Here is a 12,445-nt window from a genome sequence, read left to right as displayed (position 1 = left end):
CATAACTCTGCTTAATGTGGAGAGGCTGATACATGGTAATAGAGTGGAATATAGTTTAACAGAACATGTGAAATCTGTCTGACAACTGATCCTGTAATGTACCCTGGGATTTTTCCCCAATGAGATGCGCAATATTAACACAAACTGGCATTCCATTCTACTCTATTTGTTTATTTGCATCCCTACACCATCTCCTCTCTACGCGTACATGCTGCGCCCATTTCATTCTGTTTTGGTCTGCATTGAAAATAGTAATCCTCCTCGGTTTCCCCTGCCCTTCACACATTCCCCCAGATACCTAGGTCTCTTCAGCTGCAGAGTGACCATTTTCTACGAGGATGCCTGCCGATTTTTCCTCTTTGTTCATTCATCACAAAATGGCGTTGACTCTGGCTGTGAAATATTCAATACCTTGGGAGTGTGAGGATGGTTCTCTGATGCCACATTCATTCGGGCCTACTTTGGAAGTAAATCCCGCTTCTAAACTAACCCCAGTGAGAGGTGCAGATCGTCTGGACGGCTCATTCACCTCAGTTTATTCTCAAATACATTTCGCCATTCCCCTCACACCCAATTACCCAATTTCCCTCAGGATCAATAAAGTATGTCTGTCTGCCTGTCTTTCTGACCTTCTTACCTCCATCAGTGAGTCCCCCCACCCCCCAATTAAACACTTCCTGTGGCAGCGCTCCTTGGTCAAATTATAGTTTGAAGTATATTTGTGAATTTTTTTCATTTTATTGTTTAGCCGAAAGAAACTCAATGCTTTAGCAAGGCATTTATAGGAAAACAGCGATGCAATTGATACTCTGGGCATCAGAATAACTGGTTTGTGTGTTTGTGAACCAAGTTCTGACTTAAGTGTCAAAAATGGAAGCAGACAAGTACAGTACTACAGTCACGTGATAGTGGACACATGGATAGCTCTTGGAGGTTGGTTTGCTCAAAGGCTGTTCAAAAATTGAAAAATAAAAGTAGATTTGTTTTTCCTAATCACAAAGAAGAGAATATCTGTAGACACTGGAAACCCAGGCAACACACACAACGCTGGAGGAACTCAGTGGGTAGGCAGCGTCTGTGGAAAAAAGTACAGTCGACATTTCGGGAGGAAGAACCATGAGGTGATATGTGAAAATAGAAGGGGGGAGGGTTGAAGAAAAGAGCTGGGAAGTGGATCGGTGAAAGAGATAAGGACTGGAGAAAGGATCTGATAGGAGAGGACAGCCAGCCCCCTCTCCTTCACCATTCCCCCCCTCATCATCCCCCGTTTCCACTTCCATCTGTCATTTTCTCACCTTCCTTTGGTGTTCCTCCCTCTTTTCTTTCTTCCATTGCCTTATATCCTCTTCTGTCAGAATTGACAGTCAAATCTTTAGCTGCCAGCACGTTAATCATTTAATCAATACCTTCCATATGCCTCTATACTACTTCTTTTTGTGATTTGTACTTTCTGTCCTAATATCTCATTATGTGACCTAGTATCATATGTTTCACATCATTAACAACTTGTAAGATGTGCTTTCTGTTCCTGTGCAAATGCTTTATGTTTTCTAGTCACAGTTATGAAGGCCACTAGTCCAGTGATGTTACTGAGTTACTTTTACCTTTTATTTGCCTTTTGTCCATATTAGTGAAACCCTAAACCTTCTGTGTCCCTTCTATTTCTTTTTTTGACCTTACACATAATAATAATAATTTCACTTAGTAGCATTAAAGTCATTTGCTGCAATTTCATTCTACAGCCTATTCTTCTCTTTCATGTTAAACTTCCATCACTATTTTTCTTATTCATTTTGATAATAGTGTCAATATCAATTTGAATATATAGGTCACTATTATACTATGTAATAAATTAGTATATGAATTTAACTCTTGCATAAGGGAGTGAGGAAAGATTACGTTAAATTAATAAAAGTGAATGGAATATGAAGTGGTATAAGGTCAAAAGCAAGATAATAAAGAAATCATTTTTTGAAATAAACTTTGAATCATCAATAGGGACTGGAGAAGTACCGGAGGATTGGAGGCTTGTAAATGTTGTCCCCTTGTTCAAGAAAAGGAGTAGAGATAACTCAGGAAATTATGGACCAGTAAGTTTTACTTCAATGATGGGCAAATTGTTGGAGAAGATCCTGAGAGGCAGGATTTATGAGCATTTAGAGAGACATAATCTGATTAGGGATAGTCAGCATGGCTTTGTCAAGGACATGTCATGCTTTATGAGCCTGAGTGAATTCTTTGAAGAAACACTTTTGATTAATGTAGAGTGGTGGATGTGGTGTATATGGACTTCAGCAGGCACTTGATAAGGTTCCCAAACAAGGCTCCTTCTGAAAGTAAGGAGGCATGGGATCCAAGGAGACTTTGCTTTGTGGATTCAGAATTGGCTTGTTCACAGAAGGCAAAGAGTGGTTGTAGGTGGTTCGTATTCTGCATGGAGGTCAGTGACCAGTGGTGTACCACAGGGATCTGTTCTGGGACCCCTCCTCTTTGTGATTTTTATAAATGACCTGGATGAAGAAGTAGAAGGATGGGTTAGTAAGTTTGCTGATGACACAGTGGTTGGGAGTGTTGTGGATAGTCTGGAGGGTTGTCAGAGGTTATAGTGGAACATCGATAAGATGCAGAACTGAGCTGAGATTTGACAGTTCAACCCAGGTAAGTGTGAAGTTATTCATTTTGGTGGGTCAGATTAGAAGACAGACTGTCAGTATTAATGGTAAGACTCTTGGCAGTGTGGAGGATCTGAAGATCTTGTGGCCTGTGTCCAGAGGACACTCAAAGCTGCTGCATTGATAGTGTTGTTAACAGGGCATATGGTTTGTTGACATTCATCAACTATGGGATTAAATTCAAGAGCTACAGCTATAAAGTAATGCTACAGCTATAAAAGACCTTGGTTAGACCCCACTTGGAGTACTGTGCTCAGTTCTGGTCGCCTCACTACAGGAAGGATGTGGAAACCATAGAAAGAGTGCAGAGGAGATTTACAAGGATGTTGCCTGAATTGGGGATCATGCCTTATGAGAATAGGTTGAGTGAACTTGGCCTTTTCTCCTTGGAGTGACGAAGGATGAGATGTGACCTGATAGAGGTGTACAAGGTGATGAGAGACATTGATCTTGTGAATAGCCAGAAGATTTTTCCTAGGGCTGAAGTGGTTAACTCAAAGGGGCATAGTTTTAAGGTGCTTGAAAACAGGTACAGGGGGATGTCAGGGGTAAGTTTTTCACACAGAGTGGTGGGTGAGTGGAATGCACTGCTGGCAGTGGCGGTGGGAGTGGATACAATAGGGTCTTTCAAGAGCCTCTTAGATAGGTACATGGAGCTTAGAAAAACAGAGGGCTTTGTGCTAGGGAAATTCAAGGTAGTTTCTGGAATAGGTTACATGGTTGGCACAACGTTGTGGGCTGAAGGACTTGTAATGTGCTCCATTTTCTAAATGCTGACCTCCACTATCCAGGCTGTGCTCTCTTCTCGCCATTGCTTTGGGAAGGAGGTACGAGAGGGAGCCTTGGGTCCCCCACCACCAGCTTCAGCAACTGTTACAACCATTCAATTGTCAGGCTCTTGAACCAGCATGAATAACTTCTCTTACCTCAACACAAAATTTATTCCACAACCTATCACTCCCTTCAGTGACTCTACAACTCATGTTCTCAGTTTTATTTTAATTTTTTTTTAAATTTGCACATTGTATCTGCTTTCTCCTTTTGGTTGTTTGTCAGTTTTTGTTTGTAGTTTTTCATTAATTCTGTGCTTGCCTGCTAGAAAATGAATCAGAGTAATATATGATAACATATTCATGCTTTGATAACAAACTTACTTTGAACTGTGAATGCTCTCTGTATACTCATGACTGTGTCATCAACCACAACTCCAATCTGCTAATTAAATTTGCAGACAATACTACACTGATTGGCCTAATCTCAGATAATAATGAGGCAGCCCACAGAGAACAGTGGTGTCAAGAAAACAACCTCTCCCTCAATGTCCCAAAAACAAAGGAGCTGGTTGTGGATTACAGGAGGAATGGATACAGGACAGCCCCTATTGACATCAATGGCTCTGGGGTTGAGAGGGCAAACAGCTTTAAGTTCCTCAGCATCCACATCACCAAGGACCTCACGTGGTCTGTACACACCGGCTGTGTGGTGAAAAAGCACAACAGTACCTCTTTCACCTTAGGCAGTTGAACAAGTTTGGTATAGGACCACAAATCCTAAGAACTTTCTACAGGGGCATAATTGAGAGCATCCTGACTGGCTGCATCACTGCCTGGTATGGGGACTGTACTTCTCTCAATCACAGGACTCTGCAGAGAGTGGTGCAGACAGCTCAGTGCATCTGTAGATGTGAACTTCCCACTATTCAGGACATTTACAAAGACAGGTATGAAAAAAGGACCTGAAGGATCATTGGAGACTCGAGTCACCCCAACCACAAACTGTTGCAGCTGCTACCATCCGGGAAACGGTACCGCAGCATAAAAGCCAGGACCAACAGGCTCCGGGACAGCTTCTTCCACGAGACCATCAGACTGATTAATTCATGCTGACACAACTGTATTTCTATGTTATATTCACTATCCTGTTGTACATACTATTTATTACAAATTAATATAAATTGCACATTGCACATTTAGATGGAGACGTAATGTAAAGATTTTGACTTCTCATGTATATGAAGGACGTAAGTAATAAAGTCAATTCAATTCAATTGACCTTTGAAGTGGGGCTAGCTTGGATGGACGCCTTGTTTGGCATGGATGATTTGGGCTGAAGGCCCTATTCCCATGTGGAATGACTTTATGACTCTATGTCTAAGACTGGATGAAGGGAGCGTCAGAATAATGATTTTAACTGGGAGCTTAATGGCATAATCACGGTCAATGAAAATCCAATATTTCACTGCCGATTGATCAGAAATGCAAATAGTGAAATGCAGCATCTTTATTGCCAAATTCATTAGCTAATTTACAACTAAGTTCAGCAGCTATCTTCATTTCACATTGGCACCCTTCAAATAAAATGGGAGGATAGTGATTAAGATGCCTTGAACTGTTAACTATAATAGCAGAGTGATTAGGGGATTATTAATCACAGAGATCATTTAAAAAAGGCAGCAGTTTCCTAAACTGAACCATGGCTGGATGGGTCAGTACCTCTGATGTTACTGCATTCAATAATCCAGAGCTGAATTCCTTGTGTTAAAAACTCCACAATACCAGTCAGTATTTAATTTAGTCATGAAAGATTCTCTCCTTTAAGAAATGCAAGGTGTGACCTATTTCCAGCAATGATGGAGAAGATTAAAGTTCCCTGTTGGAACCAAATACATTTGCAATCTGCAGATGTGAGTAATCAGATTAAGGTAACATTTTGAAAGTTTTCTCTTCTACATTGGCTCTCATTCCTCTTATTCATCAATATTTTAGTCCCCATCCATCTTTTTAAGATTTAAGATGCATTCTTGAATACTACCGTACAAAAATGCATGCATACAGCATAGATGCTATGGGCAAGAAAGCTCACTGATGCCTCTGCTTCCTCAGGGGGGCTAAAGAAATTCAGCATGTTGCTGTCAACACTTAACAATTCTTATTCATGCACTATAGAGAGCATTCTGTCTGGCTACATCACAGCTTGGTATGGCAATAGAGTTGTGAACACAGCTCAACATATGAAGGTAACCAACTCCATTGACTCTGTCTATCTTCCTCAATGCCTCAGTAAAGCAGCCAATATGATCAAAGACACCATACACCCCTGACATTGGGTGAAAGATAGAAAGGCCTGAAAGCACATGCTGCCAGCCAGTCCTGATGAAGGGTCTCGGCCTGCAACATGGACGATTATTCCTCTGCATAGATTCTGCCAGACCTGCTGCTTTCCTCCATCATTTTGTGTGTCTCACACAAGAACAACTTCTACCCCACTGTTATAAGACTACTGAGTGGGTCCCTAGCATGATAAGGTGGCCTCTGGACTTCTCAATTTACCTCTTTATGATCTCGCACTTTATTGTCTACCTGCACTGTATCCCTCTGTAATTGTAACAGTTTATTCTTCATTCTGTTATTGTTTTACCATGTACTACCTCAATGTATACTATAAGAAAGTATAAACAGTATACAAGATAAGTTTTCCACTGTATTGTACATGTGACAATAAATAAACCAATTTCAACTCCAGTAGATTTTTCAGTGGAAATGGCACTTATGAAACTGCACTTTGATGTTATATCATTGCAGAGATTCCTCTCCATAGATGCTGCCTGACCTACTGTGTTCCTCCAGCATTTTGTGTGTGTTAATCTCCACCAATTCTGCACCCTCCAAGATACATCCGCTCTTGGAACTAGGGAATCCAAATTAATTCTGAATGTAATCTCACTATCACCAGCTGCCATCCCTCTGCTGCTCCGAGCTATGGGATCCCCTTGCCATCTTTCATCTCTTAGCTTCCCTCCTTCTGTAAGACGATCCTCTAGCCCTATGGCCAAGATTTTACCTGTATACCTCCAAATGTCGGTCAGCATTATAGCTTACAGGTTGATAACACCTTCATAGAATGGTGTAGAAGCTGGGGTTTCATCTTAGAGCAGAGAGAATGAGAGGTGACTGAGGTAAGTTCAAGTTCAAGTCTATTGTCATCTGATAGTACATATGTACAACTAAATGAAACAATGTTCCTCCAGACAACGGTGCACCCACAATACATGTATCACACAGAGCGCATAAAACAAAATATTGCCACAAATAAGTCAATAAAATGTAACTGAAAATGCTGATGAAGTGCACAGTGCAGGTGAACAGTAAACAGTACAGTACAGGTATGTATGTAAAATAATGAACAGTCTATGTAGCTAATGTTGGTATCCATTGCTGGAATGGATAACTTCATTCAGAACTACTCTGAACTGTTTCTCTGACCTACTGACTCACTTGCAAGGACTTTTCACAACTTATGTTCTCAGCATTATTTTTAATGAACAGGTAGTCTTTTGCCTTTTTGTTATTTATTGGGCCTTGTCTGTTTATGTAAGCGTCTGTAAAATTCCATTATATTTCTCTTCACCTGTAAATGAATCATACGGTAGTATATGGTAACATATATGTATTTTGATAATAAATTTACTTTGAAATTTGTGAACTGTAAAGTCCTGAGCAGAAACAGAAGCCCGATGAGGATAAACACATCCTATGGTGAGCACCAGGAATGCCTGACTCATAGAATATATATCCAATACCAGTTGCTTTTTGCCTTCACCCTGAGAGGGACACTTCTGGCCACACTCTGGCCTTTACCATCGAACAGCGTCACCTTGTTGTGACCCTTCAGATGAGGAGAGTGAGCTGACCTAATCCCTCCTTCCCACTGAACCCACTCGGCTTGCAAGCAGATAGATAGAAGAGTACAGTGCTGGAACAGGTTCTTCCCTCCTTAGTGTTGTGGCATGTTGATCAAACAAGTAATTAGAAGCCGAACTGAACAAGTCCCTTCTGCCTGCACAAGTTCATACCCTCTATTCTCTGAGTATTCAGAGAGTAATACAGTGTGAAAACGGGCCCTTCATCTGACTACAGCATCTTCCCTGTTCATCCCAGTTCAGACCAAAACCCTCCAAGCCCCTCCCTTCTGTGTGCCTATTCAAATGCCTCTCAAATGTTGCAATTGTAACTGCCTCGACCACTTCCTCTGGCAGCTCGTTCCAGGTACTCTCTATCCTCTCACCTTTCTTTTATATCTCCACCAGCTTACCTGTGCCCTCGGCTTTGGATCCTCGACCCCCAGAATTGTTCCATACCCTTCATGATTCTACAAACTTCTATGAGGTTCCCCCCATTCTCATTCCTGTACCTGTCTAAGATCCTCTTAATGCCTCTATCATATTTACTTCCACTACAACTCTTCTCAGTGCATTCCAGACACCTGCCACCCTCTATGTTAAGAAATACTCGCTCTACATATCTCCTCCCAACTTGTTAGTCTCAACTTAAATGCATGCTCTCTATAGTATTGAACGTTTTGACCCAGGGGAAAAAGAAACTGGTGTTCTATCTATGCACTTCAAAATTTAATCGACTTTGGCCGTAGCTCCCCTTTGCCTCTATTGCTCTGGAGAAAAAAAAGCAAGTTTGTACAACTTCTCTTCTTAGCATCCTGCTAAATTTCACCTTGCACCTTCTCCCAAGCCTCCTATATTGAGGTGACCAGAACCAGATGCAATACTCCAGGTGCCGCCTAGCTTAATCCGACTCTTATAAAGTTGTGACACAACTACCTGATTCTAGAACTCAGTACCTCAATTAATAAAGGCATGTGTGCCTTACCCTTTTTAACTACCCTTTCAACTTGTACAGCCACTTTCAGTGAGCCACCTCGGGTTCATGGGACTTCAGTCCACCCTGTGTTGAGCTACATGGATTCTACACTTCAGAACCATTAAAGGTCCCGCCATTAACTGTACTCATCCATTTATATTGAATCTTCCAAAGATTAACGGTGAATCTGGAATTCTCTGCCACAGACAGCCGTAGAGGCCAAGTTATTGGGTATATTTAAAGTGGAGGTTACTAAGTTCTTCATTAGTAACGGTGTTGAAGGTTAAGGTGAGAAACCAGGAGAACTGGGTTGAGAGGTTACCATGTTTGCTTAGTGGTGAGTGTGACGCTATACAGCTCGGGACGTCAGAGTGCAGCGTTCACTACAGGTGTCCTCTGTAAGGAGGCTCTATACATCCCACTCGTGGAATGCGTCAGTTTTCCCTGGGTGCTCTGGTTTCCTCCCAGAGTCCAAAGATGTACCAGGTTGGTCAAATGGCCATTGTAAATTGTCCCACGATTAGGTTACAGTTAATCAGGGTCACCCGGGGTTTTTGGGTGGCACAGCTCAAAGGGCTGGAAGAGCCAATTTGGTGCTGAATTTCTAAATAAATAAGTGAAAATAAATAAATAAATCGGCCACGATGGAATGGTGGAACTGAATTGCTGGGGCTGAATTGCCTCACCTGTCCTTATGTCTTATGGTTTTATGGTCTTATGGTTTAATCACACCTCGCAGTTGACTGAATTAAAGTCTATTTGCTATTTCCCTGCCCACACCTGCAGTTGATCTGTATCCCACTGTATTCTTGGGCAATGTTCTACACTATCCACACCACCACCAGTTTTTGTAACGTCTGTGAAGCTACAAGACAAGCACAAGAATTTCCAATGCACTGAGGCTATAGACTAAGTACAGGAAATGGCATTAGTATATACTTGATGATCAGCATAGAATAGTGTGCCAAATGGCCTGTTTCAGTGCTCTGTGACTCTAGCCTTTTCAGTCCTGTTAATTCCTCAGGTGTCTTTGCCCCTCTCACAATCTTCTCAGAATGTGCAGGCAGGAGGCACAGGAGCCTTAAGTTCTACACCACCAGGTTCAGGAACAGTAATTACCCATCAACCATCAGGCCCCTGAACCAGTGCAGATAACTTCACTCACCTCAAGAGTGAACTGGTTCTACAACCTACAGACTCACTTGCAAAGACTCCGCACGTGTCCACAGCTTATGTTCTCAGTATCAATTATTTCTTATTTGCACAGTTTGTCTTCTGCACATTCATTGCTTGTCAGACTTTGTTTATGTATAGTTTTCATAAATTTTACTCTATTTTATTTTCCTCTAAATGCCTGCAAGAAAATGTATCTCAGGGTGGTATATAGTAAAATATGTATCATCATCATCATTGTATGCGGTGTCACATGACGTGAGTGATCATGGTCTTCCATCTGTCTAAGATCATGATTATTCTTGGCCAAGTTTTCTACTGAAGTGGTTTGCTATTGCCTTCTTCTGGACGTGACTTTGTAAGATGGGTGAGCCCAGGCATTATCAATATTCTTCAGAGAATGGCGCCTGTGGTCACATAACCAGGACGTGACGTACTCCAGCTGCTCATAGGACCATCGGCTCCCACTTAACTTCACGTGACCCTGATCGGGGGTGGGGGGCTAAGCAGGTGCTGCACCTTGCCAAAGGGTGACCCGCAGGCTAGCGGAAGGAATGAGTGCCTTACACCTCCTTTGGGAGAGATGCCTCTCCACACTGCCATTCAAAAATATACATACCTTGATAATAACTTTACTTTCAACTTTGAAGTTGTCTATGCGGCTATTCTATAGTTTGAGAGTGACTCCTGTAGATGGAAAGCATTCACCCAAGAGTCTGCAGTTTATCTTCACAATAAACTTTCTCTTTATTGCAAGCTGGGGTGTATTATCAACAGGAGAGTGACTTGTCCTGGGACAAACATGCACCGATCCAGATTTTTCATTATTCCCCCGTTATTTCTGCTCTGCCTATCCTGTCTATACGTAGAATGAGGTAAGTCTTTTGCAGTGTCAAGTTTTGGTGCTTATAAGCTACATTATTGTCTAGTTTGAGCACCTCCTGTATTACCTGAGCCACGTGCATTTACTTCTTTACCTTGTATCTACAATGGCAAGTTTCTGCCTTGGAGTTTATGGGATTGTTTTTAGGCCGGTAACTAAGCATGGGTTTACTATAGCTCACCTATAGCTTGTGATTCAAGCTGGTTTGCACTTGTTGTAGACTTCCTCTGCCTGGTCATAGCCCTTTCTCTCTCTATTACGTGTTCATCCTACTGTTTTTTAATACAGTGCTATATCAATATTTCACTATGCACGACTGCCTGCCAGCTCTGATATCAAGGTTCACATCCGGCCACTGTCTGTATTGAGTTAGCACGCTTATCATGACTGCGTTGGTGTCCTGGTTCCACCTCCCCCCACATTCCAAAGACTAGCAGGTAAGGGTTGGTAAGTTGTGGAAATGCCATCTTAACACCAGAATGTGTTGTGATACTTACAGGCTGCCCCAAACATGCCCTTGGGTTTTGCTGGTCATTGATGCAAATGATGCATTTTACTCTATGTTTTGATATTTCCACACACATGTGTCAAGTAAAGCTGATCTAATTTATACTTGGCCAATAAAGTATCATTCAAAAGTGAATTCAACTGGTTTTTGAAGGAACAGGGGAGTGAATCCAGTTGCCCTGTGCTCTTAGAAGGTTTGCATTGTACCGATGGGCTGAATAATCTCCTCCTGTGATGGTATGGCCTTGCGATATATTTTGGCAACGTTAACTCTGCTAACTTGTCCGAGGATCTGTCACCTTTTCATGGCGGAGAAGCTGGTGAGATCTTGAGATTCCGAGAGGCATGCTGTCTGCAGCTTAATGATCTGGTGTTTAGTCCCTGGTTGGGTCATTAATGGCGCCAAAGTTAAAGGTTCCTGACAAAGAGCGATCCAGCCAAGGCACAACAGTGGGGCTGGTGGAGAAGGACAAGACACAACAGTGGCAGTGTAGGCGGAGGAGGGCTGCAGCAGTAAACCGTCTCCAGTCCTCTTGCATTCCATTCCATTGGACCCTATCCCAATCAAAGGACCGTGTGGTGGCTGTCGTTGCATTAATCTTCCCATGCTAACTAAAGTCATGCACAGGTGTTCACCATTCAAGGAATCCACCCTAACTATGTGTTTCCCACATCATCCTCACAGTCACCTGAGGACCCACCAATAGACAACCCTTCAGAAGCACAACATACTAGTTTTGAGTGATTGCACTATCAGCTTGCTATATAAGTTATTGTCAGATATTCCTAACAATGCATTTGGAGGTGCCACAGTTGCATAGCAGTTAGCACAGCAGTGACCAAGGCTCAATCCCGACCTTAGGTACTGTCAGTGTGGAGTTTGCGTGAACTCCCTGTGACTGTTTGGGTTTTCCCTGGATGTTCCAGTGTCCTGTCAAATCCAAAGTTGAAGGCCGAATCGGCCGCTGTAAATTGTTTGTGTTGTGGGAGGGTGATGGACACGTGAAACAGTTTCATTTACAGGGAAGCAAACGGAACAATGGGATGGATCGACTTGCTCTGACAGCTAGCATCATCTCAATGGGCTGAATAGCTTCTTTCAATGTTATAAGATCAGAAGTAGATTGAATATCACTAACATATGTCACGAAATTTGTGGTTTTGTAGCAATACAGTGTAGTACTTAATAATAGAAACTATGAACGACAATAAGGAAATAAAAATAAATATATAAATAGTGCTAAATAGTGAGAAAGTGATCATGGGTTCAATGTCCATTCAGAAGTCTGATGGCGGAGGGGAAGAAGCTGTTCCTGAAACGTTGAGTCTGTGTCTTCAGGCTCCTATAACTCCTCCTTGACGGTAGCAGTGAGAAAAGGGCATGTCTTGCGTGATGGTGGACCTTAATGATGGATATTGCCTTTTTGAGGCATGGCCTTTTGAAGGTTTCCTGGATGATAGCAGTGTAGAATCATCTATCCAGTGCATCACTCTGAATACAGAAGCAGCCACTAAGACTAAGTAGTTAAAGCCTGTGACTTTTCCACTTCAACTGC

Source organism: Hypanus sabinus, chromosome 5 (assembly GCF_030144855.1).
Source record: "Hypanus sabinus isolate sHypSab1 chromosome 5, sHypSab1.hap1, whole genome shotgun sequence".
NCBI lineage: Eukaryota > Metazoa > Chordata > Chondrichthyes > Myliobatiformes > Dasyatidae > Hypanus > Hypanus sabinus.
The sequence above is the reverse complement of the archived record's forward strand: the minus strand, read 5'-3'. Positions refer to the sequence as shown.